We start from the raw sequence: 27125 nt of genomic DNA on the forward strand, positions 1-27125 counted from the left end.
TATTTTTTTATATATATATAAAAAACATTTTTTTCTTTTTACTTGCTCCACCAAAATTTCAATGGAAACTGAGCTCAAAAGTATGCAACAGCAACTCAAAAGATTTCAGTCTTTCAAAGTGTTCACATGAAATGTGAAAGGTTTCTCCGAACATATTTTTCCATTTTAAATCCATCAGGTTTCAAAGATCTCTCTACCATACATCAAGAGTCTCATCATCTTTCAAGAAATCATTATTCACATACAGCAGAAAATGAACTTTCCATCCTGCATAAGAAAAATAAATCTTCCAGTTGCTTAACAGTGTATGAATGAGGCCACGAATGGAATTTGCTAAATAAACCAGGGCAATACTGTTATGTCTGCAGATGCAGAGTGAGCTACAGCTGATTTAACATTTCTAACTAACTCCAAATCCAGGTGATATACAAACAACTTCCCAAATTCAGCAGTTTGGTTGTTTTTTTTTTTTAAGTACAAGAAGCAAAAATATAACGCAGGGTTGGGGCGGGCGGGTGGGACGGGATGGGGGATATTACTGTTTCAGGCCTTAATGCAAGCTCTAATTTTCCATGCAGTTACCATTAGTATAAGGTCCACTTGATTGAACAGAAAAAACTCCTCTTTTTTTTCCCTAATTTTACAAAAATATTCATATTTTCACTTACTCTTGAATGAGCAAAGTCCAACTTCCAAGCTTCCACAGGGCACAGCAGGTTGGTGCCACAGCAACTTGTGCATCCTCATGCAGGAGAGGCAACACAGCCTTTTCCTGTTTGTCACAACCCCTTCTTTTGTCACTTGTATATTTTCATGACTGGGTGACAGTTTTTCTTAAAGAAAAAGAAAACCAGCCTCCAAAAGAAGATAACTGTAAACAGCACAACACTCACAGTCATTTCTAGCATGTGAAGTCAGCCAGGAAGCCCCTGGGGCCTGTACATCTGCCCAAAAAAAACAAGTTTTTAACTATCCATTACTCTCCACTTCCAACTTTACACACACAAACAAAAACCAACCACACAGGAAGAAAAATTTGAACCTATGTGTTTATTTGTGGAGATGAAGTGGAGAGCATCTAAGATATCCCTAGTCTCGAAACAGGTAGCCACAAAGACAGGGATAAAAAGTCCTCTTGAAAACACTGCTCCAAAGAAGCATAACTGAAACTACCAAGCCCATGATGTGGTTCGAAGAATGGCCGAAGGACTAAAATATTTAGCTATGCTAACACGCCAACAAATACATTCAGTACATTGCCAAAGGGATTAGAATTTTGTCTAGCTGTACTAAGTACCTTATTTAATATAAAAATAGGAATAAAGCTTGCAATTACATTTTCAGAGAAAGCCTACAATACAGAAAGCTACCATCAGAGACTATGAGATTATATAATAAAGCAGAAAATAAATATTATATACATATATCAGCTTCAACCTGGAAAAGCACAAGCAGATAAAATAATCCAACACATGCATCCAATAAGAGGTGTAAACCCAGAAAGCAGCAGAACCAAGAGAAATGACAGAAATGAGAACTGCAATGAAATGTATTATGAATAAAAGACCACAGCACTTAACCATAAAATGAAATCTGAGCTGCAGAATACACCAGCTAAAGCAGTTTTACCCAACCACAAAGGAATAAAAATTGTATACTCAGAAGATTAGTGTGTTTAGGGGAAAAAAATTAAGACAGAAACTGAGTGGGCATAAACAGTAGGGAGAAGACAGGAGGGAGAGTACTGAAGGCCTTCAGGACTGGATGCTGAGAGAAGGAAAAACATTCCTAGACCAAACAGCACACTCAGAACACAGACACCATGTGCAGAAGGGCTTTGGTTAGATTGGCTTCTTGTTGATTAACACGCATACGCACAAAAAAATTAGGCAGCACCAGCCCATGAAGCATGGCACTTCACAGACCTATGAGAGATGTCCCAAGAAGGGAAACTGTCCTGAATCAGCTTCCTACCAACAAGTTACCTGTGATGCAAGAAAATAAAAGTTTTGGTGCCAAATAGTTATGGATTTGGAATACAAGTGAAGTAGGAATGACCATTCAAGGTACCCATCAGAGTCCTGCAGACTGACTTCAGGAACAAAAGCCATGGGGCATTAAAAGCAGAATACAGTCAGGGGGAAGAAAGCATTAAGAGGGTGGAACATCCTTGTGAGATCTACAAAATAACCCAGAAGTTTAATAAGCCCAGGCCTTCTCCAAGACAAAAGATGCAAGAACAGAGATGTGATCAATGTGGGCTCCACGGAGACTATGCCAAGATTTGCGTCTCAATAAGCCTCAGCACTGGAGAAGAGGAGGAGGACACCCTAACAAGAATTACACAGCCAGTTACAGTCTGCAGGGAAAGATAAGCACAGCATAAAAGCCAAAGGAGCTAATGCTTTGTGGCCATTACAAGGCTAGGGTGGACCATTAATAAATGATGAAGGAGGAGGAATTAAAAACTCAAATAGCTTGCTACACTGACCACCTTTTAAAATCTGAAAGGGAAAATAAATGAAAGACTGAACAATTAGAATGTAATTATGAACGTATAAAACATTTTTATACATACATATATATATATGCCCACACACGCATACTTAGCTACAAGTATGAACAGTTTCACAAAGAAACTCAGAATTTCAGACACCTACAGTGAGAAACATATGTGCTCAAACACAGAGAAATCAAAATTATGATGGACAGTTATTCTCAGCAAGCACTCCTGGCAATACCCACCACTGCAGTTCCGTGCTTTTATCTGTATTACCTCAGTAAAGTACCCACTGATAGCCATTACAAATGGGCGTTAATAATTACAAGTAAAAGCCTTAGGAAATGTAGACATACATATCAGAACTAATCCATAACATTTATTTCAAGGAGCTGAGCCAGTGAAGACAAATTAGCAAACAAGCTTAGCAGGTATAACCACGAATTCCTTGATGATATGGAATATCTATAAATGAAAGACATATCTAGTCCTCAACTTCACAGAAGAAAAACACATGGAAATTGTTACCATATAAGCAAGCAAATCTTACTTCTCCCAAAAGAACAGTTTTATTAAGGTAGGAGAAAACAGTCTTTAAGACTCCTGCAAGATAATTAATCTTCTTCCAACCAAAATGAGAAATGGGGTTTATAAATATGCACAAAAGCTGACGCAGCCCATCACTTTCAAGGAGCATTTTAGTTTGTTGATAACAAGCACACAGTAGATAAAACACACTTGGATGTCAGCAAACCATTTGACTGTATCATAGAATCATAGAATAGTTAGGATTGGAAAGGACCTCAAGATCATCTAGTTCCAACCCCCCTGCCACAGGCAGGGACAAATCATATAGTTTCAAAATTATTTAAGAAACCAGTCTTGGTGCAGACAGAACACTATTAAAAAACACGAGCAAAAGAAAATGAAAACCACATACTGAACCTTTGAAAGTATCTCTCAAGGATGGAAGAAATTTTCTTATATATTCTCTTACTTAAAAACCTTAGTTAATGATGTAGAGCAGGAGTAAAACGTGTGTTCTTGAAATCTGTGGATGATACTAAATTTAGGAGTTGCAAGCCCCAGCGAGGACAGAGAAAGTTGAGAAGCAGGCAATTAAAAATAAGGTTCTCCTTGGGAAAGTGCAGCGAAGACATCCAACAGGAAAATAATCTGAAAGAAATATTCAGTGGGAGTGACAAACTGAGGAGCCAAGAAATTCTTCCAAGGTTCGCAGTGTGATCTGGTAGCAAGAAAGATTAATGAAACCTTGGCTGCACATGCAAAAGAAAAAAATTAAAAGCCACATCAAGAGAGAAGCAATAGCTAAATCTGCCACTTTAGGTAACAAGCAATAGAGAAAAAATAATCACAATCATCACAGAACTCTGCAGTATTAAAATGGATGCAAATACCACCGCGATGAGACACGTCTTCTTCGGGCTAGTACGTGGTGGTAGGTGGACAAGTTTAAAGAGAAAAGAAAATGGGGATAGGTGTCTGAAAGCTTCCTTTTAACAGCCTTTCTAAAGCCTAAATATTACAGCCAGACTCACAAAAGAGAACTGAATGACCATTTAAGATGAGTTCACTCCCACAAATGAGATTAATAACAGAAAACTGAAGGGTCTCCTGCAGGAAACACGAGAGGCTTGTTCCACAAACACCTCTGAAAGGACCCAGCGAGGCAGGAATATCTAGATAGTGCAAGGCAACTCTATACTGGGGACAAACAATGAGCCCAGGTAGCTCTTCAGTTGGCTGAAGGTCATGAATTTCTCGGCAAATGATTTGGTAAATATTTATTTTCTTCCAAGTGCAACTTTCATAACAGAAATGTATCAGAGGGAGAGGAAGGTAAACCTCCTCTTGTTTGCAGAACAAGCAGGCAGTAAACAAAGGGAAGAAAGAGCATACAGGTAGTGTTAAAATCTGCTATTATTTCTGTGATTTTTTTTACTAACTGTTGCATATTAACTCAGCATGCACTTCTAGCTTCCTTTTACAAAGTGAAGCAGAGAAGCACAAGGGCAGTGGTACTGCACCTCCAAGCAGGTAGCTGTCTTGGAAGTTCACTCACTACTGGGACAGGGACTGTAAAGCCAAGCAGGCACAAAACATTCTCTCTCCTCCTACAGTGTCAACGACCTATCCTCTCCATGCAAAACCCACATTTTTCCCTACACAGCTAGAACACCAATAAACATCAATAAACATGAGTGCCAAAGAACTGGTCAAACCAGAAGAATACTAGCCTGGTTTTTACTTTCAGGCATGGTACAGGGCTTCATCTACCTAGGATAAACTTTATAGGGCAAGAGCTCTGCTTTTTTGTTGCTGTAGCATACTAGAGTTCAGTCAAGTTTCTTAAAGGAAAAATGCAGAGTGTAACTGAAAGCCAAGCTATCTGAGCTGCTGTGCCTGCTTTGTTTTCCCATTCCTTTCCACAGCACTTGACTAGCCAGCCCATGGACAGCCAGCCTGTCTCCTCACAGCACGGATCATTGCATGAGCATGCACTATTCAGAGGACAACATTGCAAGCATATTTAGACACAGATTTTAGAACTCAGCAATATCAGAACTTTCAAATAACTTTGCCAGGTGATGTTTATTGAACATTCCTATTGCAGCACAACACAGGTTATGCCATCAGTTTGGCACCAACAGTGTCACAATCCAGTGACCTTGTGGCTGGTGATTTTCTCAAATACAAGATTGCTTTCAGATAACTTCTGCACGAAAGGGAGAAGAGGAATGAACATAAGGGTGACAGCTTTGCCAGAAACATTCCAGCTTTCACTGAGAATTAGTTTAGACACTAGTTCTAAATATATTATTTGAACTGTGGATTAGACCAAAGATTTTAAAGAAATATGTATTCTACCAACATACCTATTTAAAGACCAATTTGCTGTCCTGCAAAAATCAGGATTTTGGTTTTGGGGAGGGTTATTTTGTTTTTCTACCATTTTCATCCAAACTTTTTATAGTAGCAGCAAGGTAAATCTGTACAACTCCATTCTGTTACCTGTGGATTGAGGGCACTAATTATTGGACAGATGAGATTTAAAGATTAACATAACGTACCAATCACATAAACTTCAAGTACTTGGTTTTCCCTTGTCCTCTCAGTTCAATCATGGCTTGCTCCAACACCTTTTGTCAGGGTGACTGCAGCCTCAGTTCTGCCTGGCACATTGAGTTTTCACTACCACGTTTACCAAGGTTAAACCTCAAGGTTTAAAAAACAGTGCTCCTCCAAGCTGACCTTCAGCAATCGCCCCAGTTCTGAGAAATGAATGAAGTGTTCCCAAAACAAAGCAGATATTAGTAGTAAGTTGTAGCTAAAAAGAACCTACATGACCTGCTTTAGAGACAGGGATTGCTAAAAATACTGCTGGCTGGGAAAGACTTCTGGGCAGACCTTTGGGATCCTGATAATTGGGTAATTCCTCCCGGATTAACAATATACAAGACTTTTGCTTAGCATTTAAAATATTTTCATACAACAGTATAATACTACCAAGTACGGGTAGACAGACCTTTTAACACAGTAGTTAAACCAGGATATAGAATTGATTTTAAAGGACCTGACCTAATGTCCACAGAAGTCAACAGGAATCTCTGGACTGACTCAGCAGAAATCACACCAGATACAAGTATTAATCTAAATATGAAAATCCATTACAGTTATAAGTGCAGATAAAAAGCCTATCAAATAGTCGACACAATCGGCCAGTTTCCCACAGGAAAGGTGTCCTCTAACCCATTTTTAAAGTGCACTTGCTGATCTCACAGAGGTGAACAAGTCATCCAGCCTCAGATGCTACAGAAGAAAGGCAGGATCACCTGAGAAGCTCACCCTGCCACTACCAAACTGCTACAGAGACACACAAAGTGAAGTATGGCATTCAGTTTCTTCTTTACCTGTTTTTTGCAAATCCAAATATCCATGTAAATATCTCCAATACCTGCATAAATATCTAACACTCTTCTGAACTTTAAAAACTGACATCCCAAACGCCTGCCACTGTCTTCCTGCATGCACTGTAAAAAGGATTTTCATTTCAGTCATCTTCAATTGGCTGATTTTGAAGTGTTTTCAGATTTTCTTTCTATCTCACCACACAAGAACAGGCTCCTGACCTAGATTTCCCGAGTAATTTATTACATTCTAGACTTCTTATGCCCCTTCTGATTTGCCTTTTTCTGATGCAAAACAGTTCAGCTACTCTTTATGTGAAGTGTTCCCAGCCACAGATGATCATTGTCCACCTTTCCTGCCATCTCTTTTAATTCTTTATATAAAGCTCCTAAATAAAATTCAAATAGCATTTTATTATTTACTTACAGGGTATTACTGCAGTGTGAGATCTGAAGAACATTTGTTTCAACAGAAGTATTTTGGCCAATTTGGAGGTGTGTCAAATGATATTTTTATTACTTTAAAAATTAGTAACATTGACTGAATTACCCCGAGTCATTGTTCTGTATTGATAAGACCAAAAAGTTACCCAGGGAGCAGTTTCAGATAGATTAAACTACTCCACATGGCTTAAGACATTGCTTATATTGTTGCTTGCCACATGTATTCACAAGCCTTTCAAGTGCTGTAAATATTTTGCAACATGCTGTGAATGATTCAAATGCCTTTTCTCCAGGATGAAATAGAGAAATGTACAATTGGGCAATGTTTCACTTCCCACAGCAGTCTGCAGCAGATCATTAGCAGCTACAAAGTCTTTGGAATGAGCAATACAGGTGAAAAGGGGCATCGGTGAAACCCTATGTGCAAGCACCAGGGCCGCAACTCCACAGAGCAGGGAAAGGAGCATCCGGGGAGGAGAACTTGGTGAGCAACAACATAACTACCAACCCAAGGTTGGAGCTATGTAGCCCACAATTACACACAAGCTGGACAAGCACAACGCACTGCAGAGGAGTGACCTTAGGTTTATCAGCACTGATTCTGCACACACACACACACACACACACACACACGCGAAGGCATGGTGTATGGAATTAAGACTGGAGTACATCTTCTAACCCTGGTCCCCCCAGCAAGCACAGCAGGGCAAATAAAAACACATGGCTGCACATCTCCAAGGACTCCTCTCACAGGCAAGTAACTGTTCTCATCTCTAAGCAGAAGTCAAAATTCTCGTTTCAACTGCAGGTGTCTGCAAGCAGTGAAACACACACACACATAACTGCAAGTGCCCCATATGTACTGTTTCTCAGGGGAACAGAGTTACAGTCTCATGCTAAGGTGTTCTGCCAGCAGCTCCACATCCAGGATGGGGCAAGGTCTCACCAGCTGCTCTTCAACATCCTGAGAAACAGCCCTGCACAGACACAGGTAAAGAATGTCCTCCCAGACTACATCACTTGGGTTGCTACTTCCCAACACAGCCCCTAAACATATGTCAACGTCCACTGTGAGAGCTGCCAGGAATCACTGCACCAGGATAACCAACCTTCAGGTCCACCCACAGGGTCTGGTTGCCCAGCCAAGCACAGCTCTCCTGATGTCTTTGGTACACCAAGTAGCATCTCCTCTGAAGCACAGGCTGCACAAAGGAAAGCAGGTTCATCAATCTGTTTCAACAAAACTCAGCCCTGGCCTTGAGACTTGCAAGAACTCCTAACCCAGAGAAAAGACTAAGTCTCCTCCAGGTGCATATCTCCCCCAGGCTCCCAGCTAAGGAGTCTGCTGCTCGAGGCCACAAACTCCTTGGGGTAACCTGGAGCACAACACTTCATAGAGACCCAGCATGACCAAAGTCAGGCTGCACCAGCATCAAAAGGGGAAACACCCTTCATCAATTCCAGTGGGAGCTGAGGACAATGGGATGAGCACAGACTCGCACACAGAGTCCTGACAGGCTGATAACCACCGCCAGGCAAACTGTCACCAAGCTCAAGGAAATGCCAGTTTCTTCCATGCACCCCAGGAGAAAAGGGACTGAAGACCATTAAACACGTTAGGAAAACAACCAAAACAATACTGAAAGAACAAAGGTGTCATCAGAAATCTGTTCAAATTTGCCCTCAATAAAACGCAGGTAAAGATTTGGATGTAATTGTTATTTCTGGCAGTGCACCAAGGACTAAACCAAAGAAGGTTATTGGGCAACGGGGAAGAAATTACCGTATTGCAAATCTCTCATCACAATCCAGTTCCCAGGATGAATAAATGAGCCAGTGCAAATCCCAGGTAAAAATTAAGTTGAGGAAGCATGACTGATGCCTACAGCACACCATGACTCCAGGCCTTACTCCCTGCAAAAAGTAACTCCTGATAGGGTGGCTGTTGGAGAAGTTTAGGGAACAATTTCTTCTCAAACAGTTGTCAAAGTCACAGTATAACCCACTCCCTTCACTGAACAGTTGGAACTTTGGAAAGCTTTTTGTGACTATGACCAAAAGAAAATGTGTATCAAGATGTTTTCATTTTCTACCACTCCAAACATATTTCTGTTTATGTAGCCTGTTCTACCTACCTGTCGTGGTTTAACTCCAGCTGGCAAATAAGTACCATGCAGCCACTCACTAACCCCACCTCCCTGCTGGGATGGAAAGGAGAATCAGAAAAAAAACATGGGCTGAGACAAGAACAGCTTAATAACTGAAGTTAAAAATTAGAATAGAGAGAGAAGAATATAACCCAAGAAAGACAAGTGATGCCCAATACAATTGCTCACCACTCACTGACAATACCCAGCCTATCTACCACCAAGCAGTAATCAGCACCTCCTGGCCAACTCCCCCTATACTGAACATGATGTTCAGGGTGTGAAACAGCCCTTTGGCTGATTTAGGTTAGGGGTCCTGTCTCTTCCTTCTGGGTCCTTATGCCCCTCCTCACTGGCAGAGCATGGGAAACTGAAAAGTCCTTGATCAGGGTAAGCATTACTTAGAAACAACTAAAATATCAGTGTGTTATCAGCATTGTTCTCAGACTAAAGTCAAAACACAGCACTGCACCAGCATTAAGAAGAAAACTAACTCTATCTCAGCAAAACCCAGGCTACTACCTTAATATCCACAGTCCTAACACAGCTATAAGAACTGAACAAGATGTGCTCCTTTTCTACAGTCACCCTGTATCACACTCCTAAGTATATTCATACTGATGTTTCCAAAAATCCATCATAAAAATAATGTATGCTCCTCCCATAATGGAACTTTTTTTCCCATAAACTATGCACTAATGGAGTTAATCATTAAAGAATAAATAAAATTAGGATTTCAAACAACATTTTAGTAAAGACTGTAAAAGCTAGGCCACCAGAAAAAGAAGTTGAGGAAAATAAGTGAATTATTTAATAGCATAACTCCAGAAGGAGCTTTACTTCATTAACTGTACTGAACAGCAAAGCTATTCACGATCTTCAGCTAGTTGAATGCACTGAGTTATCACTGGTTTAAAAATGAACTGTAAAGCTTAAAAAGACCAAAATCTAAGTTAGTGAGCATCTAAAATACTACTGATGAAAAGTAGGCCACACATGCACCTATCTACACAGCCTCGCAAAAGCAGGGAAATTGTCTAGTCCTCTATAAAGTGCTGCTGACCTGCCCGTACTAAAATGATAATGGAAAAAAGTCAACATGACATTTTGCTGGCCTGTCCATGGAAGAAAAATTATTTTGACATGTAGCACTAGATAGAGGCAGTGGAGCAAATCTCTTCTGAAATAGCTCAGGTACGAAGACCTACCTAGAAAGATGAAGATATTTTCAGAATAGCTGGAAGTCATTAATATTATATTATGGGGTTTTTTTAAGTAAGCACATCTTTCCCCATCGATTGTTAGTTCTTTCAGAGGAATTCAAACACAAACCATTATCCTCCACCGTTATTGCTCAGAGGTGTCTACGACATTCACAAGGAAACTCCCTTCAAGTAAACGCAGATTTTTCTTTTCCATTTTTTGCCTCTTATCCAATAAAATACAAAGCCCTGAAGATCACAACTTCCCAGAGCCTTTCAGGGGGCAGGTGGGGTGGGGTGTGCATCTGAAGTCAAAAGGAAGAGACATGTGATTCATCTGTATTTAAAACAAAGGGGCACATTTGCAAACATTGCTGTTTCGTACATGCTAATTATATGTTAAGGATTTTATCAGATTTTTTTTTAACACAAAAGCACTCATTCTAACAGGACAGAATATACTACACTTGCACAGAAGCAGAAGAACGAGCTCTTTCCTATTCCCTGGGCCAGTATCTCCATGCTATCACCCACAGACACTAATGAAGAAATGCTGCTCCAGATCCAATTCCCATCACTTTCCCTTCCTCAAGTTGCTTTTGGAAAACACATGCTTTTTTGAAAACCCTAATCCTTCCTTTAATGCAAAGCGAGTAAATAACTTCTACCCACCCGCAGACATAGATGCCCTCTTCACTCCAGAGCACCTCAAGGATATAAGGGGCAGACAATGACACCACTTACACATCTCAGACAGCAATGAGAGAAGCAGTCTCTCCACACCACACTGGGGGAGGAAGCTCCACACTTACACCAGCAAGCAGTCTGGTTTTGCAAAGCAGGTTACCAGCTTTGCAAAAGGGACTGCTCACGCCTGTCTGGGCATTGCTGCCATTTACCCAATGCTGGCATGGGGCCCTACTCCAGCACCATTTGTGTCCTACCTAAGCCTGCTGATGTAAAGACTGCAACACAATTTCCTAGTTTTCTTTTGTATTGCTGAGCTGCAGCCTTCCACAAGTTTCTTTAGCAATCATCAAAGGCAGCATAAATGAGGGAAGAAAGACCACGCAGCTGGGAGATGGGTGCTCATGGGTTGCTAGTGGTAAAAAGGAGAAAGCCTCACTGCCTTCTCTCGAGCTGTGCAGTCCCATCCTCTTGGGCATCCACTGCACCTATTAACTGCTTTAATCCACTAACCCACAGAAAGTTATTCAGCTCTCCCCCTACCCCTGAAGTTATTTTTCTGCTGCTCCAGTGTGATGGCCCAACACAAAAATAGCAGAAGGTAAGGCAGAGCAACTGGGAAAAGCAGCAACTCCTCCTTCTACCTTTCAGCTTTTGCCAGCTGCAGCTTATCTATTCATTGCTCTCACTCAAGAAAATAAGTTCCACAGAAAAGGCTTTACTGCAGACAGCTTATGTTAAGCAAACTGGGGATACAAAGTTCATGAGTTAATGGCAAAGCACAAGACACAAACATTTAAAGGGATGCGCCAGGTCACACCACAGGTCTTGCTAGCCTAATACCCTGTCTCCAATACAGCCTGTAAGCACAGGGCTAGAGAAGAGCAGAAATTGGACATGCACATCTGCACTTTCCACAAGTACTTTGTGGCCTTTAATACTTTCACTGGTAGGGGTTTCCTTAGACTGGAATGAGTCATCCACTGTGCAGTCCCCAGAAGACCTTTCCCAGGAGTCAGACAGGCTTACCACCATGCATGAAGAACCACTTCCTCCTGCTGCAGTCTGAGCCTGGCTCCTACAGAGTTTACTCTCCCTTGCTCTTACACTAGGAGATGAAATAGCCAAACTCTCCTCAAGTTCTCATAATTTCACAGACCCCTGTCACATCCTTCTTCAATCACACCTATCCCAGTCATGTCGCACAGAAGCCATTCCAGATCTCCAATGACACACGTTGCATTTCTTCACACTTCTAGTTGCTCTAGATGCTTCTTGAGATGAAAGGGGAGATGAAACTGTATCTAACAGATAGACAAACCATGGATTCAGACATAGCACAATTCTCTGCATCTTATTCTTTACTCTTTTCATAGGATTTCATATGCTTTCTTTAATCACTACTAAGTACAGAGCTGATAGTTTGACGGAACTACTGCTGGTCTCAAGATCACACCCGGAGTGGTGACAGTTAACCTGGAGTTCCTCACTTTATACAAAAAGTTCAGGCAGTTTCCTGCTACCAGTGCCAATCATCTCCCATTTATCTACATTGAAAGTATCTGTCACATATTTTATCCTTTCAAGCAGTCTCAGGGACCTAGAAAACATGTCACAAATTGAGTTAAAATTTGCAAGTTACACAGATCACTGAAAATGAGACGGTGATAATGAGAACTCCTATACTTGGGACAAAAAGCTGCAGAAGCACGCAACTGCAGAGCATGTAGGAAAGAGCAGTCCTACAAATGGGACTGCACACGTAACAGGGAGTTCCTTTGGGCTTTGATCTTTTAGCTATTTGAAGCCACACGAAAGTTGAACAAAAAAGGTACAAGATCCCAAAGGAATCAGATTTCCCACTTCTCCACAGCAAGCTTCTCAAGTTCCCTCTTTACGACCACCTTTACCAAAATAAATAAATCACTTCTAAGTTAAAAAAAGGAAAAAAAAGTAAACCGAGGCATTTCCACACATTTCCTTTCATGTCTTTCCACCGCCTCATCTCGAGTCACATGCTCAGTCCTGACCTTTCCAGATTCTCCTCTCTGCCTCGACACACTTATTCAGACTATCAAATTCACTTAGCGAAACCATCCTATCCTTTCACACTTGACTCTTTTCACAGACAAGTAGTTCATTTTCATGCAGACCCACTTTTAACTTCAAAAGGTTGCTTTGTATCTCAGCTTCTGATGTCCCTTGCTTAAAACACTTTCAAATAAAGATGTGAAAAGCATTGTAGCTGGGAACTCTTGGCGTCTCCTCCGTCCCTCCTCAAAAGAGAAAAATAAATCCACTATTAAACAAAGTGAAGAGGCCACACATCCACCCAGGCTTGCCAGGAGCTCTCATAGCTTGCTCATGTACATCCAAGGTCATAGCCAGCGATCGGAAAACTGAGCCCACAGCTGCTGGCCTGGATTGGTCTCCTGGAGTTACCTTCACAGTGACTACTTGCCTTTACCTTAAATCTCCTCTGAGATCATTCATTTCCACTTACCCACACTGGTTATTAGCAAGACAACCCTTCTGAGAAGGTCTCGCAGTGTCAGAAGACAGGGTAACAACCTGACAAATACCCGGATGTCACCCCCTCCAGCATCCCTGACAAAGCAAACCCCTCCACCACACCATTAAGGGAGAAAGCCACCCTGCAAGCATATCTGCACCTCACGTAGGCACACACAAAAGACAGCACTGCAAAACCAAGCCATGCAAGTTATTTCACACCAAGCCAAACTATTTTGTTTTCCTTTCTGATGGCTCAGACAAATGCATTAACCCAGGCAAGGCACAGAGCAACACCGCAGGGCCCTCCTTTAACAGCAGCACCCAAAACCCCACACACAGCCGATACCAAACCACAAACTCTTTGGTCCAAAAAGGGCTTTTTGCCCAAAGATGCTTAGCGATCATGCAAAAAAAACCCAATTTCATTAACAAGATTATATGCAAACCCACAATGCTGTTAGGTGAAGAAATACAGCAGAAAGTCTGCCATACTTATATCTTTTAAGCACAGCCCAAAACTACCCGTGTCACAGCAAACTACCATAAAAACTAATGTAGCGGCTCTATTAATCAAAACATTTTTCACTTTGAGACCACAAATACAGGAGAACAGTTGCTCATAGCTCATTTCAGAATCAAAGCTGAGGAACTAATTTTTATTTCAAATATTTATAAGTCAGTAATTTCAGGTGAGAAAACCATACTGAAAAGAGTAGAACATTACACTAGCTTTCTCATTAATTTTCCTGTGAAGCATTTGGGTCTCTAAAAAAAAAAATCACTTTTAAGTTAATTATGCGCAATTCGGATATTCCAAAGTCAGGAATTCAGAACTGGATCTTGTCTAGTCACTCACAAACCTGTATGACAAAAACACATTATAATCATGCTCATTCCTTGCCAGAAAAGACAAAAAGGTACTACCAACATTTTTAAACAATATCTGAATCTCAAGAGGGTTTTCTCCCCCTTGTACTAGCTTTTTCTCCCTCAAAACGTACTAGCCACATTTCTACCAGCTTCACTAACGCATCGAGAAATGCGCCAAGTTAAAAAAGCAGCAGTGATTTCCTCCTTACCTTCCTCAGATTTTGGCAAGAATGGCAATTTTACCTAGTTATAATACAAGGAGTTACCAGAGATCTTCAGAAAATGGGCAGAACTGAGTGCTTCAGCTCCCCTTCCTTTGGATCTACATGGAAATACAACACTTGAAAGAGCCACTGGTTTTACATACATTTTGCTTCCAGTAAAACACAGTTTTCACTGCATCAAAACCACAGCAGTTAAAAAGTTAAATAATTTTCTAGCTGGCTGCAACACCCATTGAAACACAAGACCAGTTCAAGATAAAACCATGTCCTTTGTATTACAATCCTGGTCAAGCTGCTGACAAGGAGACAAATGAGTTTTTAAACCATTAGTGTATGCTCGCATAAAATTAAAACCGATTCTATAGAAAGAAATTTGGAGAACCGTGATATGCCTCTTCCAGTGCAATGCCTCATTTTGATTTTTTGATAAGTTATTAAAATTGGGCCATCTCAGCTTGCTGGAATTTCATTTATTCATTATTGCAATGTACAGTTAATGCAGGAGATTAGATTAGGTTTTGACAAGTCTTTTACACTTTTCAGGGCAGCATTGCTATTTCTGCTTAGGTTAGTAACTTTATCTACCCGCTAACCTTTATGGTGTTGACAATCGCAATTAACAATTTTCTCCCTTGCCTCCAATTCCCTGCCCACTGCAGATGATGCTGCTGCAGCAACATGCATGCCCAGCTCCTCCTGGGAGCCTGGTTCAGTGACATCCCCAAAAGCACCCGCCATGCCCCCCACACACAATTCCCTTTCGAGATCACACGAGACTTGGCAACACCAGCAAAACAGAGTAAACTCCAAAGGGAGAAGGCCACCACCTAATGAAACATGACCAGCGGGACTGCTGACTGTCCAAATATTTAACTGCTCTCAAATGTTGCAGGTCAGGTGGGTTAATCAAATAAAACTTGCATATCCGGAGGGATCGCCCATTATTTGTGTTTTCATTAAGTCCTTACCTGACTTTAGGCTCTGAAAAATTACCATGCTGGGAGCAACTATGAATATTTGCATACAAAAGCCAACAGATCAGACATCGCAGCTCTCCATCATGAGCTGAAAGAATGAGAAAGTTCTTCCGAAAGAAATAGTTTTGCTGAATAACATGACAACTCTCTTCAGCACATAAAGGCAGCACACGCTGATGGGAAGTGACAACACCTATACCTGGTACCTGGAAATATAACCCCTATCACAGCACACAGCAGCACTGTAAGTGGGAATCTAACACACAGTGTCTCTCGCAGACTTAACCGTTAAAGATTATCAGAAGAAGAAAACATCAATGCAGATGGACAAAGTAGATGCCAAGTGTTTTCAGTGTACCACAATGGGAATGAAAATAAATCTAGGATTAAAACACAGCTTAGTTTCACCGATTTCTAATGGCATTTGTCTCCATTCAACAAGAATTTATGCACCATTTCAACCTGATAAGAATTTAATTCTAGGTAATAAAGCTTTACAAATTTAATTCAAACGAGCTAAAAAAAAATCCAGCATTTCCCAATTATATCCAGAGCTCCCCAACCACAGCCTTCAACTAAAGGAACAGGGAAAGCTGCCACTACAAAGGCAGAGCTTACATACGACCCCTGCGTACAGTGGCAGTAGCAGATAGGTACAATAGAAATCAATATTAATCTTGCACACTTCTGTTTTGAAAATAAAGCAATGAAATTCCCTCACACCACCTGCCAAAGGGACACAACTCTGACCAGCTGCATCAGAGAGGATTTTTAGAGTCTTTCTACAGGCATGTAATGGATTCCAAGAGTGAACGTGCACTGAATGTTCAGTGAACCAAATAATTTTTAATAGATTCCTCAGGGGAGTTTACTTTATATTTTTAAATCACTCCGAGACCTTGGAATGACAACTCGATTCAGAGGAAAAGAAAGGCTAGTGTTCGTGGGGTGAGGTATTATGTTTCTTCCAGGGTTTTACTGAAAGAGGAGCAGTCATGACTACTAGAATTTCTTGCTATGTACTTTAAAAATGTCTTCATTTCTATCAAACTTCTAAAATTGCTTTGGAAAGCATACACTGAGCAATTTCAACGTTCCTCCCTGCACAAGTACTGTATCAGTAGGTACAGAAAGTTGATCTAACAAGAATTTGGGAGGAATTCAAAGTTAGAATGAGGCAGCTCACTTTCTTCAGTCACGGTTGCAAAGAGTCAAGCAACAGACAGTGTTAACACAACCACCAGGTCTAGATTTGAAACCCAAACATAGCATGAATTATATCAGTTTGCAATTTCCTATTAGCCATCCTCTCCCCCACAGACCCTCCCAGCTAATGCCCACCTTGTTAGCTAAGACCCCTACGATGTGACAGCAGATTCAGCACAAGCAGCAACCATCCCTTGGAAGAGGAAATTTTTCCAGCTGTACGATTATATACGCAAGAAAACAAGAGGAGCCTCAACCACTGCCATCGTTAGTGTGATTTCAGCAGGATTAGGCAGAGCGCAATGGAGGAAAAGCCTCAGACAATGAGTCCTTTCATACATCAGAAACAAAACCAACCGTTAATCACACCAGCGATTCAGTTTCTTCCACTAATTCCTAATCAGACATCAACAAATAAAGCAAAACACTCATTCTTGTTTGAATTCAATGAAATAAACACAAGTGAATGGAAGTGTTCAGCTCACACTGTAAGAACACTGTTGCCCCTCCACCTCCTGTGAACAAGGATCTGTGAGACGCACGAAGGGTCTCCCACTTCTCCCATCAATGGAGAAGTCCTGAGCATGAGATTTAGAGGAGTGCTGCATTAACAAGCGAGAGAAACTTCAAAGCCAAGAGACGAACTCAGCCGAAACCCTCCTCCATACAAAAGAAGCCTTGAACCACATTCATTAGAAAAAACATCTGGTGCACTGCTTTGATTTTCAACATTAGTCACCGGACAGAAACAAAACATCTTCCTTTTCTTTTTTTTTCCTCCCGAAGCAACAAATAATTGCAAATCCACTTCTCCATATAACCTATCATTCATCACCTCATCAGTGACTGCTTGAGTCTGATGGAATTAAACACTCAAGTCAGGCAGTTTTTGTTAAAAGCAATAATTACATCGTTACCAGAATATACAATTAGGTAATAAAAAACAAAAACAAAGCTGCCTGGCAATATTTTTAATGCGCTCTCACTGAAATATTACTAAAGTGGAAACAGGCAACATTACAATAAAAATAAATAAATAAATAAATCCACTTCCACCCAAGTATAGCTACTTCTAATTTAAAACTTCACCCACAGGCAGAAATGTATAAATGATTAGCATTATAGTGTTTATTTTAATTACACTGTGCAACAAGAATACAAGAGGCTGCTAACTCACTTCAGATACAAAGAAAGCCAGTACCTGAGAGCTCACCCTTCATTTACAACCTAAACAGTTGTGTCATCCCATCCTATTACTCCTATCACCTAGATGCCAAAACCAGAACATCTGCATTCATTGTAACGTCCAAAAACACCCCATACAATAAAAGTCTCAGCTCAAAGGAAAAGAAAGAAAAGCGAAACAGGAGGTCAGGAGATCCTTCACCTCCTTCTTGTAGACAATGTGTAGGAGCATCAAATATTCACTGGTCTTCAAAGCACAACTCTTCAAGGATTAATAAGAAAAAAAATACATCCCTAATTCAAACCTACATTTACAAATGTTTTCAGCAACATAACTGCTGTTCAATGTATTCTTTAACAATACAATTCATGGTGCCTGCCCTGAACACCTAATAATCTACACAAGCAAAATATAATTGATGATTTCTAGTGTATTAAAGGCATTTTTTCTCACTGCAGTCAAGTTGCTGATCCCCATAATACCATGCAAGTAATTTTAAGGCAAACGTTTGCCCATCTATCTAGCTGGTTTTGGCCAATGAAGAAGCCTTTGATCCCTTTTTAGTAAAATACTACTCTTAAAAGGACGCCCAGCTTCCTGACAGCAGTCTGGGGGATCACTAGAAGAGCATGACAGCCTGCTGCCATGCAATCCTTCAGAACTTTCCCTTCTTGTAATTAATTATGCTCCTTACTTCTTCCACAGGCATAAGCAAGAGGCTGGCATAGAGACAATACAGCAGCACACTTTATTATTATGTTGTTTACAAAGAAAAAGCTTCAGGTAAGAAACATAGCAGGAGCCAAGTGCAATTATCGGAAATAACAGCCTGCTCCCATAGAGCTGATGGAGTTTTATCACCAGGGACACACATTACACTTCTCTGTACTTCTCCTGCACTCAGGCGAGAGGTGCCTCTTGCCATCACGGCCTCAGCTGCAGACCCAGACAACCAGGGAAGTCAGCAGCAAAGAAAGAAAACCCAAATGTGATGCTCGCTGTCAGGAAGAAGACATCTCTGTGCAAAGGATGGTACCTGCCCACTCGAACGTGGGGGCAGCAGGAGCCCACACTCATCCAAAATCCAGCTACAAATAACAGAAAGCCACGTTTTGAGTCAACCCAAAAAAAGAAGCTAAATCATGGTCATGCTAAAAAAGGCATGTTAAAATCATGGCTCCCACCAGCTCTCCCTGTGTTGACCTATCTGGATGATGAAGTAGGATTCGGCACCTACTGACCTGTGCTAAAATGAGCCCCCTGTAACAGGACACATCTCAGGAAATCAGGTTAATGGAAATGCCTCTTTTTGAGCCAAAAGATCTCAAAAAAGTACTCTATCTTAACACTACGCTCAAAGCATGAAGTGTAGTAGTAGGGTTACAGGGTTCAAAGAGTAGCAGAATCCAGAGAAAACTCAAACTAACAAGAGCAGCAACTCTGCTATCAACAGACTCCCATCTTACAAGTATATTGAAGATGTCCTCCAAACGTTTATCATTCTACCTTTGTGTCAGGAGGCAGAATTAAAGCAGTAGCTCTACAATCTGCTGAAATACTAGATGCAATTCTTCAAGTCTGCACATTAATTGGAAGCTACTGAAACAAGGGTATGGTGAGGAGACAGTCAGTATCTTATATACATGTTCAAAAATGCACGCTTCCTCCTCAGGCTAAATACAAGTTTACAAGTACTGGAGGGGGTTTTTTACCACATAACGACACAGAAATTAGAATGCACAAGACTGTAAAGGAATTCTGGTGGTGCCCAAGAACAGTCTCAACAAACCCAGTGAGAATATATATTACAAAATTATTTCCACGCCTTCTAGTTCATAGGTTTAAGAGGCTAATTTTCATTGTTTATGGTAATTATGTTTCATATTTCACCAAACTTTGACATGCAAAATGTATTATTGGATTTTGCATGCATCTTCAAGTCAAATTGTGTAATCTTGCAAATTCTGTATTACAAGTAGTTAAAATACAATGGACAGCACATTCATAAATTACAAGTTTTTCCTTAAGATAAGAAAATTATTATTGATTCTGTAATAACCAGACCTTCGATCAAATTTGGTGAAACTGATGTTACTTGATAATACATAAACAAACATGATGCCTGTTGTATTAGAAGAAAACAGTACTTTATAGAAAGGGAACAACTCCATCCATAAACAAGAAGTCACTTTTTCCTCCTTTCCCTCAATCCCATGTCTTCCAAGCAAACAACACCTCAACACATTCTTTACACAGCGTGTCCAAAAGGATCCTCTTGACCACTTCTGTGGTTCTCCTAAGGTAAAAAAAACAAAAGCACAATATCTGCCAGATAAAAATAAATAAAAATCCTAAAATCTAAACTCTAGGCTAGCCCTTTTCATACTTCTCAGATCTCATTTACTTTCCCAGTTGACACTCCTATCAAATACATTTAGGTTGGTGCACTAAATCTAACCTGTTGATATAACAATTACCAAAACTCCTGCAGGAAAAGAGCCACACAATCATCCCTCTTCCATCCCTACTCACAAAGCCCTCTAGAAAAATAATGGCTTTTCCAAAACACTGTAAGACCTAATTCTGTGAGGGAATCTAACTGAAGAATGAAGCACCATCCCATGAATAACTTCCTGCTCCTGAAGAATGAAGAGGTATTACAAAGCTCAAGTGCCCAGCTGCCTTCAGCAGTGAGGATGACACACGAGAGAAGAATCCATATACTGGAGGGATAAAAATGCAACTGCGCTGTGTAGAACTCATAAAATAGAACAGATGTTATTCCTTGTATACACATGCAATTCAGTGTCAAGCACTAGACTTGGAGGGGAAGAAAAGAGGAAAAAAAAAAAGAGGGGGAAAAAAAACCCACAACCAACAAAGAAAAAATGAAGGAGCATATGATAAATAGATAAATCCTCACCACGGTCAAGCACATGCATGTTTGGTTTGGTTTCGAGTGATGACAGGATTTCCAGCACTGCTTTTGAAAGAGCAATGCCACCTGCCCATCCTTTACATTTTTCCTCTGTTCAATTTCAACCGACAACTCTGAACCATAAACTTTTTGTGCCAACCTAAATAATTCCTCTTTCTCAGTAAGGCTGGAAAGAAAGTACTTACCTACTTGCCAGCTGCAGCTGAAATTTTGTGCCAAGAAATAAATGCCTTTTGGGCAGGTTATAAACTGGAAGCTTCTATGCCTGCTGAAGGACAACAGTAAGAGTGGGACCAACCCGTCCCTCCTCAGATTAATGGTATTGCTGTATTTCAGGTATACGGTGGATTGCACTTAATGAAAGCATCCAAACAGAGCTGCTACTTCTGAATCCTGAGCCCAGGTATTAGGAAATGCTTTTGTCAATTTTGCTCTCAACCAGGCGTTTTATATATATTGCTTCCATCCTCTCCTCCGAAAAACCTAACTTATCTCCGTACTTTTGATCTTTAGAAAAGTTCTCAGATAATAGAATCCTTGAAGGAGCAAGACCTGTTTCATCCTTTTTTTTTCCCAGTAAGGCACAAGTGCAGATAGACTGTGTGTTCACTGACATTAAGTGTCCTTTCCTTAGCCTCCTTTCACTTCCAGAGGAGACTCTGACCCTTCTACAGACAGTACAAACCACTTGCAGGTGCTGGTCACTACAGCTTTCATCAACAATTAAGGTGAAGAAGACCAAGGATATGTATTACGTCTTCTACACAGCCCAAAAAGATAACAACTGACAGACTTTGTGGCATGAACAGATTATAGCTAAATTAGAAATTAAAAGACAAGGTTCTGAAGAGTTTAAAGGCTTCCACCAAGGGTGGAGTTGATACTGGGCTCCTTCGCTTTGCAGTCTAGGCCTCCCCATGGGTATTTTGTCAGGCACCTCAGCATTACAGACATGCATGTGAGCCACAATGCAACAGCAGAAGACTGATACCTCTATCCCACTGTCTTCCCCATTCTCCTCTTCTTTGCACTCCTCCAAGCTCACACAGGCTTCCTAGCTACAGGATGTTACTGCCTGGTTGCATGCCCTTGGGTTTTTGAGGGGGCTCTCCAAAGGTCTATGAAACTTCTCATAATAAATCACAATTACAGAGTCAACAGCATGAATAAAACCAGTGTTGTTTCAGGGGAAAGCTGTCTTTTCCTCTTTAACCTACAACCACGGGCCCCTTTCCCACGCTGAACATCATTTCATTTTCATTTTGGCAGCGACATGAATTTTATATTCACAAAAATATTGCCAAAATTCTGAAATGCCAGTTAGAAACTCAACCAATACAAATATGTAAAGATGAATATGTATACTGCTAAAAACACAAGTACCCTCTCCTATAGAAAACAAAAAAATAGAACAGTAAATGCACATAAACAAATCACGATGAGGTACATTAAGATAAACAAATGTACTAAGACATGCATCAGTATCGTGAACCTGGTTTTAAATATACAGAGTAGCTACATCTCTATCATCTTCACAAGTAGAGCCAAGCAGTGCTTGTTCCCCTTGCTCATTACAGCTCTACAACTGGTGCCTCCTGTATGCCCACATGTACCATTTCATTAAGCTCACTTGACATCAGATGAAGAAAGAGTACAGGAAAATTGCATATTTCCTGCCTAAAGTAAACTTGTCATTTAAACCTTGTGTATAGATAGAATTTGATATAGCACTGGCGCAGTGAGTCATTCGTCAGTTTTAGAGTTTGTACGACAGTGTTCTTACATATGTTTTGCAATACTTTCCAGTTCGCTACCACCCCATGTAATTATAAGTTTTTACTGGAAAGGAAGCATACATTTTGGATCTGAGCACCGCACTAAGATCTGTAGAAACAAAGCTTACTTTTATGGTCAGATTTCGAGTAAAAGTAAATCCACGTAAGGAGCCCTCACAAACTGTATGAAAGACAAAAGTCAACACATTGCTTTTGAAGGATAGTAAGCAACAGTGGTGAGAATCACAAATATTTCTCAATTAATTCTTCCAAATGTAAACATAAGCAATTCACATGCCAGGTTCCTTCAAAAGCTGCTTCTTAGCTACGCAAGTTCAAGCTGCATTCATTCAAAACACTGAATAAAACATCCAGTAGCTATTACGAGTGCTTCACTTGAAAATAATAGGTGATCAATTTTACATCCTTCTGTACTGGGACAGCACATTAAAAATTTTCCCTACTGTCTTACCTTTTATTTATTAAGTTGCAAACCAGAATGAGTAATTTAACTCACCCCTGGCTTCTAAGAGACAGTGAAAAAACCCCACTGAAACAGAAAGGTTTCTCCTGGTTAATACTACTAACAAGATCAGCTCAGTCTCTCGCCTGATGGCTCAGCTCACTCCAGTGCTTCACAGGGAAGCTTACAATCCTTCAAAAGGCACAAGTCCCAACTTTAATTTGCACTGAGCCACAGTGTGCTGCTCAGGCACACCTCTTCAGTCAGTTTTTAAAAGCTGGTTATTATTATTCCTTTCTATTATCTAAATTTACATCGAATGGATTTACCAACTTGTAGATCTCCTGCTATCTGATAAAAAGCTGGAGAGAAACAATACCCCTTGCACTATTAAAGCTAGCCAGTTAAGATTCAAGAACAGGCAACATCTGCAGGGCTTTTTTTCTCCCAGTTGCATATACTATGACCTACAAGAAACATCTTCTGCTTAAAAGTAATACTTAAATGGAGATCTATGGCTGAACATTATCACAAGGATTGCACTTACTTGACAGTCTGCTATTAGCCAACTCCATTATCGCTATTTGCAGTTTTTAAATGTACAGATTCAGAAGTAACTGTACAAAGCCTCCATTACAAGTGGATTTATGGAAAGCCACAGCAATAATCATCCTCATTAAGTATATCTTCCCACAGCCCTGCATTATGTGGACACAAAGAGGAAAACATTTCTCCTCTGTTACCCACAAACTTAGATCTTTCTCCTTATAATCCCAAGCTTTGACTGTCTTCTCTGTTTCTGACAATGACAGTTATCTCCCATTCCCAAAAGCAGGACTTAATTTAAAAATAAATAAATAAATTAAAATTACCTGCACACCTCTCAACCCACAACCAAATGAAGCAGAAGCTGTCCTACATTGTGCCTGCAATATCCGAGAAAGTGACATTTTCACTGGCAACATGCATAAGAATAAAACACTGTCTCTGGCTTCTACTACTTTGCTAACGGCCCCAACCAGTATTTATCCAAGACGTATTTATGGGCACACACATTCAAAGAAAAGGGCAGATGGCAATATTTCTAACTAAGCTGAATTATAAAAATCTCTTGAGCCGAAGTGATGCATTAACTCTTTGGCCATAAGCTGTTTTAACCCCTTCACATGTATGGTCATGCTGCATCCTATTTCACCAACCAGGACGCATGCCAGTGACGTAGGCTGAGAAACCTGCATGTTAAGAAGGTTGGTTAAAGGCAGAAACTGAGAACTTAATTAATCCAACACTGTCACCCACCACACACCCAGATCACAGACCAGCCACACAAATTCTACTTCACACTTTCAACACTGAGACTGCTGATTGTGTGCTTCAATGTACGAATATCTATCCCTCCTACATCCTCAGCCCCACAGCAAACCACCACAGCAGAAATAATAAAATCAAGATTAAAGTACACTTGCTCCATCCATAAAACCATTCTCATGAGCCACGCATTTCCTGCATTACCGTAAGGAGTGCAATGGACTTTATTTAAAAAGCTATTTTCAAAGCCACACTGGCAGGCTTGGAACAATGACCCAGTAACCGGACACGGAGACAAGTCATTTGCAGCAGAGGACCTCAGTAAGCTCAAATTAAATTTGTCATGTCTCTAACATTTACCTTGAAAAATGTACAAAGGTGGTTATACAAGCACCATAAGGAAACTCTATTTGCTCACCATCCCTGCTCAAGTTAGCTGCCTTCAGAGATCTCTAAACTAGCAAATACTCAACTGAAGCTTTGATTATTCAGTTGTCTTCAGACTAAATCGCTTTTCATAGCTCAATTCTACACTTGACAGGAGAACAGTTTATTTGATACTGACAACACAGCTTCATTTGGTTACATCTGAAATAAACACAAAACTCCAAAACGCTTTAAAGCAGCTGCCCCAGTCAGTCTCCTGGAAACACAGCACATCTTATCCACACAAGAGGTCCGCGGGAACAGATCTTTCTTTAATCGCGCGGAAATACTTTCATTAAATTTAATTTACGGCACGTATTTGAATTGCTTGAAGTTGGGTCTTAACAGTTCCCAGCTGCCGAAAGCACCGGGAAGGCAAACACACCCGTTTCCAGCGTTCGCCTTCCGCCTCACCTCCCGCTCGCCGCAGGCTGCCCACCCCGGCGAGCTCGGCAACCCCGGGGCTCCCGCGGGGAAAGACTGCCCCCCCCCTCCCCGGGTACCGGCCAGGCAGGCGGCCCAACAGGTTGCGGAGGGGGCTGCGGGGCAGGAGCTGACCCCGGGGAGGCTGCAGCCGCGCTCTCCGGGGAGGGCGGGCGGGGTGGGGAGAAAGGGGTGACCCCTACACACACCCCGGCTGCCCCGGCTCTGGGAACTGGCACCCCGGGCGCAGCGGCGGAGCTCCCCGCCCGCTCCCGCCGGGGGCCCTTTGTTCTCGCCACCCAAGACGCCGCCGCCCGGCAGCCCCGCGCTCTCCCAGGCGGCGGCCGCCCCACCGGGGGGTGAAGGCGCGATCCGCCGCCACCCGGCTCGCGCCCCGCTGCAGCGCCCTCCCTCCTGCCGGCGCGGAACGGCCAGCGCCGGCCGCGGGGAAACGGTTCGGGCCGTTACCGATCGCCCCGCGCCCCCTCCCCTCCCGTCCCCGCACGGCGAAGGCGCCGCACCCGGGACGCCCCGCGGCGCTCGGCGCTGCACCCCCGCCCCCCAACCCACCGCGAGGGACCCGCCGGCCGGGGCTGCCCCGACAGCCGCAGCCAGCCGGGAAGGTCACGCCGCGGCGGCGAGCCCCGCGCCCCCGGCACCGCGGCGCGGCGCCGGCAGGTGCCTGGCTGCTCCCCACCGACCCGGAGAGGCCCCGCGGGGAGCAGCCGGCAGCCGCCGGGTACAGCGGGGCGGCTCCGGAGGACAGGAATGCAGAGGGGCTCTGGTACCGCGGGACACCCGGCGCCGAGGCGAGCGGTGGGGCCGGCACGCAGGGGCGCCGATCCGCGGGGCTCAACAGGCGGTGGAGTTTGGCTGCTTCCCGGGAGACGACCCCGTCGCGCCGGGAGCAGGGCGCGGGGCCGAGCGAGAGAGGGAGAAAGCGCCGCAGCCGAGCCACTTACCGGGGCTCCGGGGCTCCGCCGCCCGCATGCTGCCTCCGGGCGCCGCCAAGAACCCGCTCCGCACCGACCGCCCGGCAGCTCCGCTGCGAACCCTCAGCCTCAGCCGCCGCGCGGGACCGCGCTCCGTGCGCGCCGCCGCCAGCCCGCCCCCACCGGGGACGCGCGCCGCTCCCGCCCCGCCGCCAGCCCAGCCCAGCCCAGCCCGCCCCGCCGCCACCTGCCGCCCGCGGGCTCACCTGCGCTGCGCTGGGCTCCGGCTGACCGCGCTCCGGCCCCGGACACAGCCCCGCTCCGTTCCGCCCCGCTCCGCCGCGGCCTGCGCTGAGACACCGCCCGCCTCAGCCCGCCGATTCGGCCCGCACGCCGCGGGCAGGGCCCGCCCCGGCCAGGTGTGGGCGGGGGGCGGCCCGGCGGGGCGGGGCGGGAGCTCTCGCGGCGCCGCTGCCGCCGCCGGAAGGACCCAGCTGGGGGGCCCGCGCCGCCCTGCCCCGCCGGCGGCCTGCGGGAGAGGGCCCGGCCCTGCCGCCTCGCGGAGAGGTGCCCGGTCCCTGCGCTCCTACCGCCCGGTCGCTGTGCCGGTTGGGTGTCGGTCAGACCTGAAGTGGAACCGGTCGGTGTAGGGAGCGCCCGTCGGGAGGCAGAGCAGAGCCGGTCTCCCCGTCTGTGGCGGCGGGTGAGCGCCACGCTGAGACCTGTTGCGATTTGTGATGAGTTGGAGCGGATCGCGGCTATTCGGAGCTGCTTCAGCCCGTGCAATCAGCCAGCGCTGCTGCTTCAGCCGCCTCGGTACTCCAGCCCTTTTCCCCAGCCAGGGCCCTGAGCTAAGAAATAGCAAAACTGAGCAGGGGAGTTGGAACTGAATTATCTTTGAAGTCCCTTCCAGCCCAAAAACCGTTCTGCAATTCTACGACTCCGTGATTTCCTGCAGCCTTTTTTGATAGTGG

At 43.1% G+C, this 27125-nt stretch overlaps 1 protein-coding gene across 3 annotated transcripts in view; it reads right to left on the reverse strand.

Moving 5' to 3' along the window:
• The window catches only part of PTPRF (protein tyrosine phosphatase receptor type F), a 390245-nt gene extending 363736 nt beyond the window's left edge, over positions 1 to 26509 (reverse strand). For 2 of the 3 annotated variants that reach the window (XM_034063546.1, XM_034063544.1), the window contains exon 1: positions 26182 to 26293. The gene's annotated coding sequence lies outside the window, so the exon portion shown is untranslated. Of the gene's footprint in view, positions 1 to 26181; positions 26294 to 26417 lie in introns of those variants that run through there. The other variant, XM_034063545.1, reaches the window with a different exon arrangement.
• Positions 26510 to 27125: the final 616 nt, after the last annotated feature.

This window comes from Melopsittacus undulatus, chromosome 6 (genome assembly GCF_012275295.1).
Source record: "Melopsittacus undulatus isolate bMelUnd1 chromosome 6, bMelUnd1.mat.Z, whole genome shotgun sequence".
Classification (NCBI taxonomy): domain Eukaryota; kingdom Metazoa; phylum Chordata; class Aves; order Psittaciformes; family Psittaculidae; genus Melopsittacus; species Melopsittacus undulatus.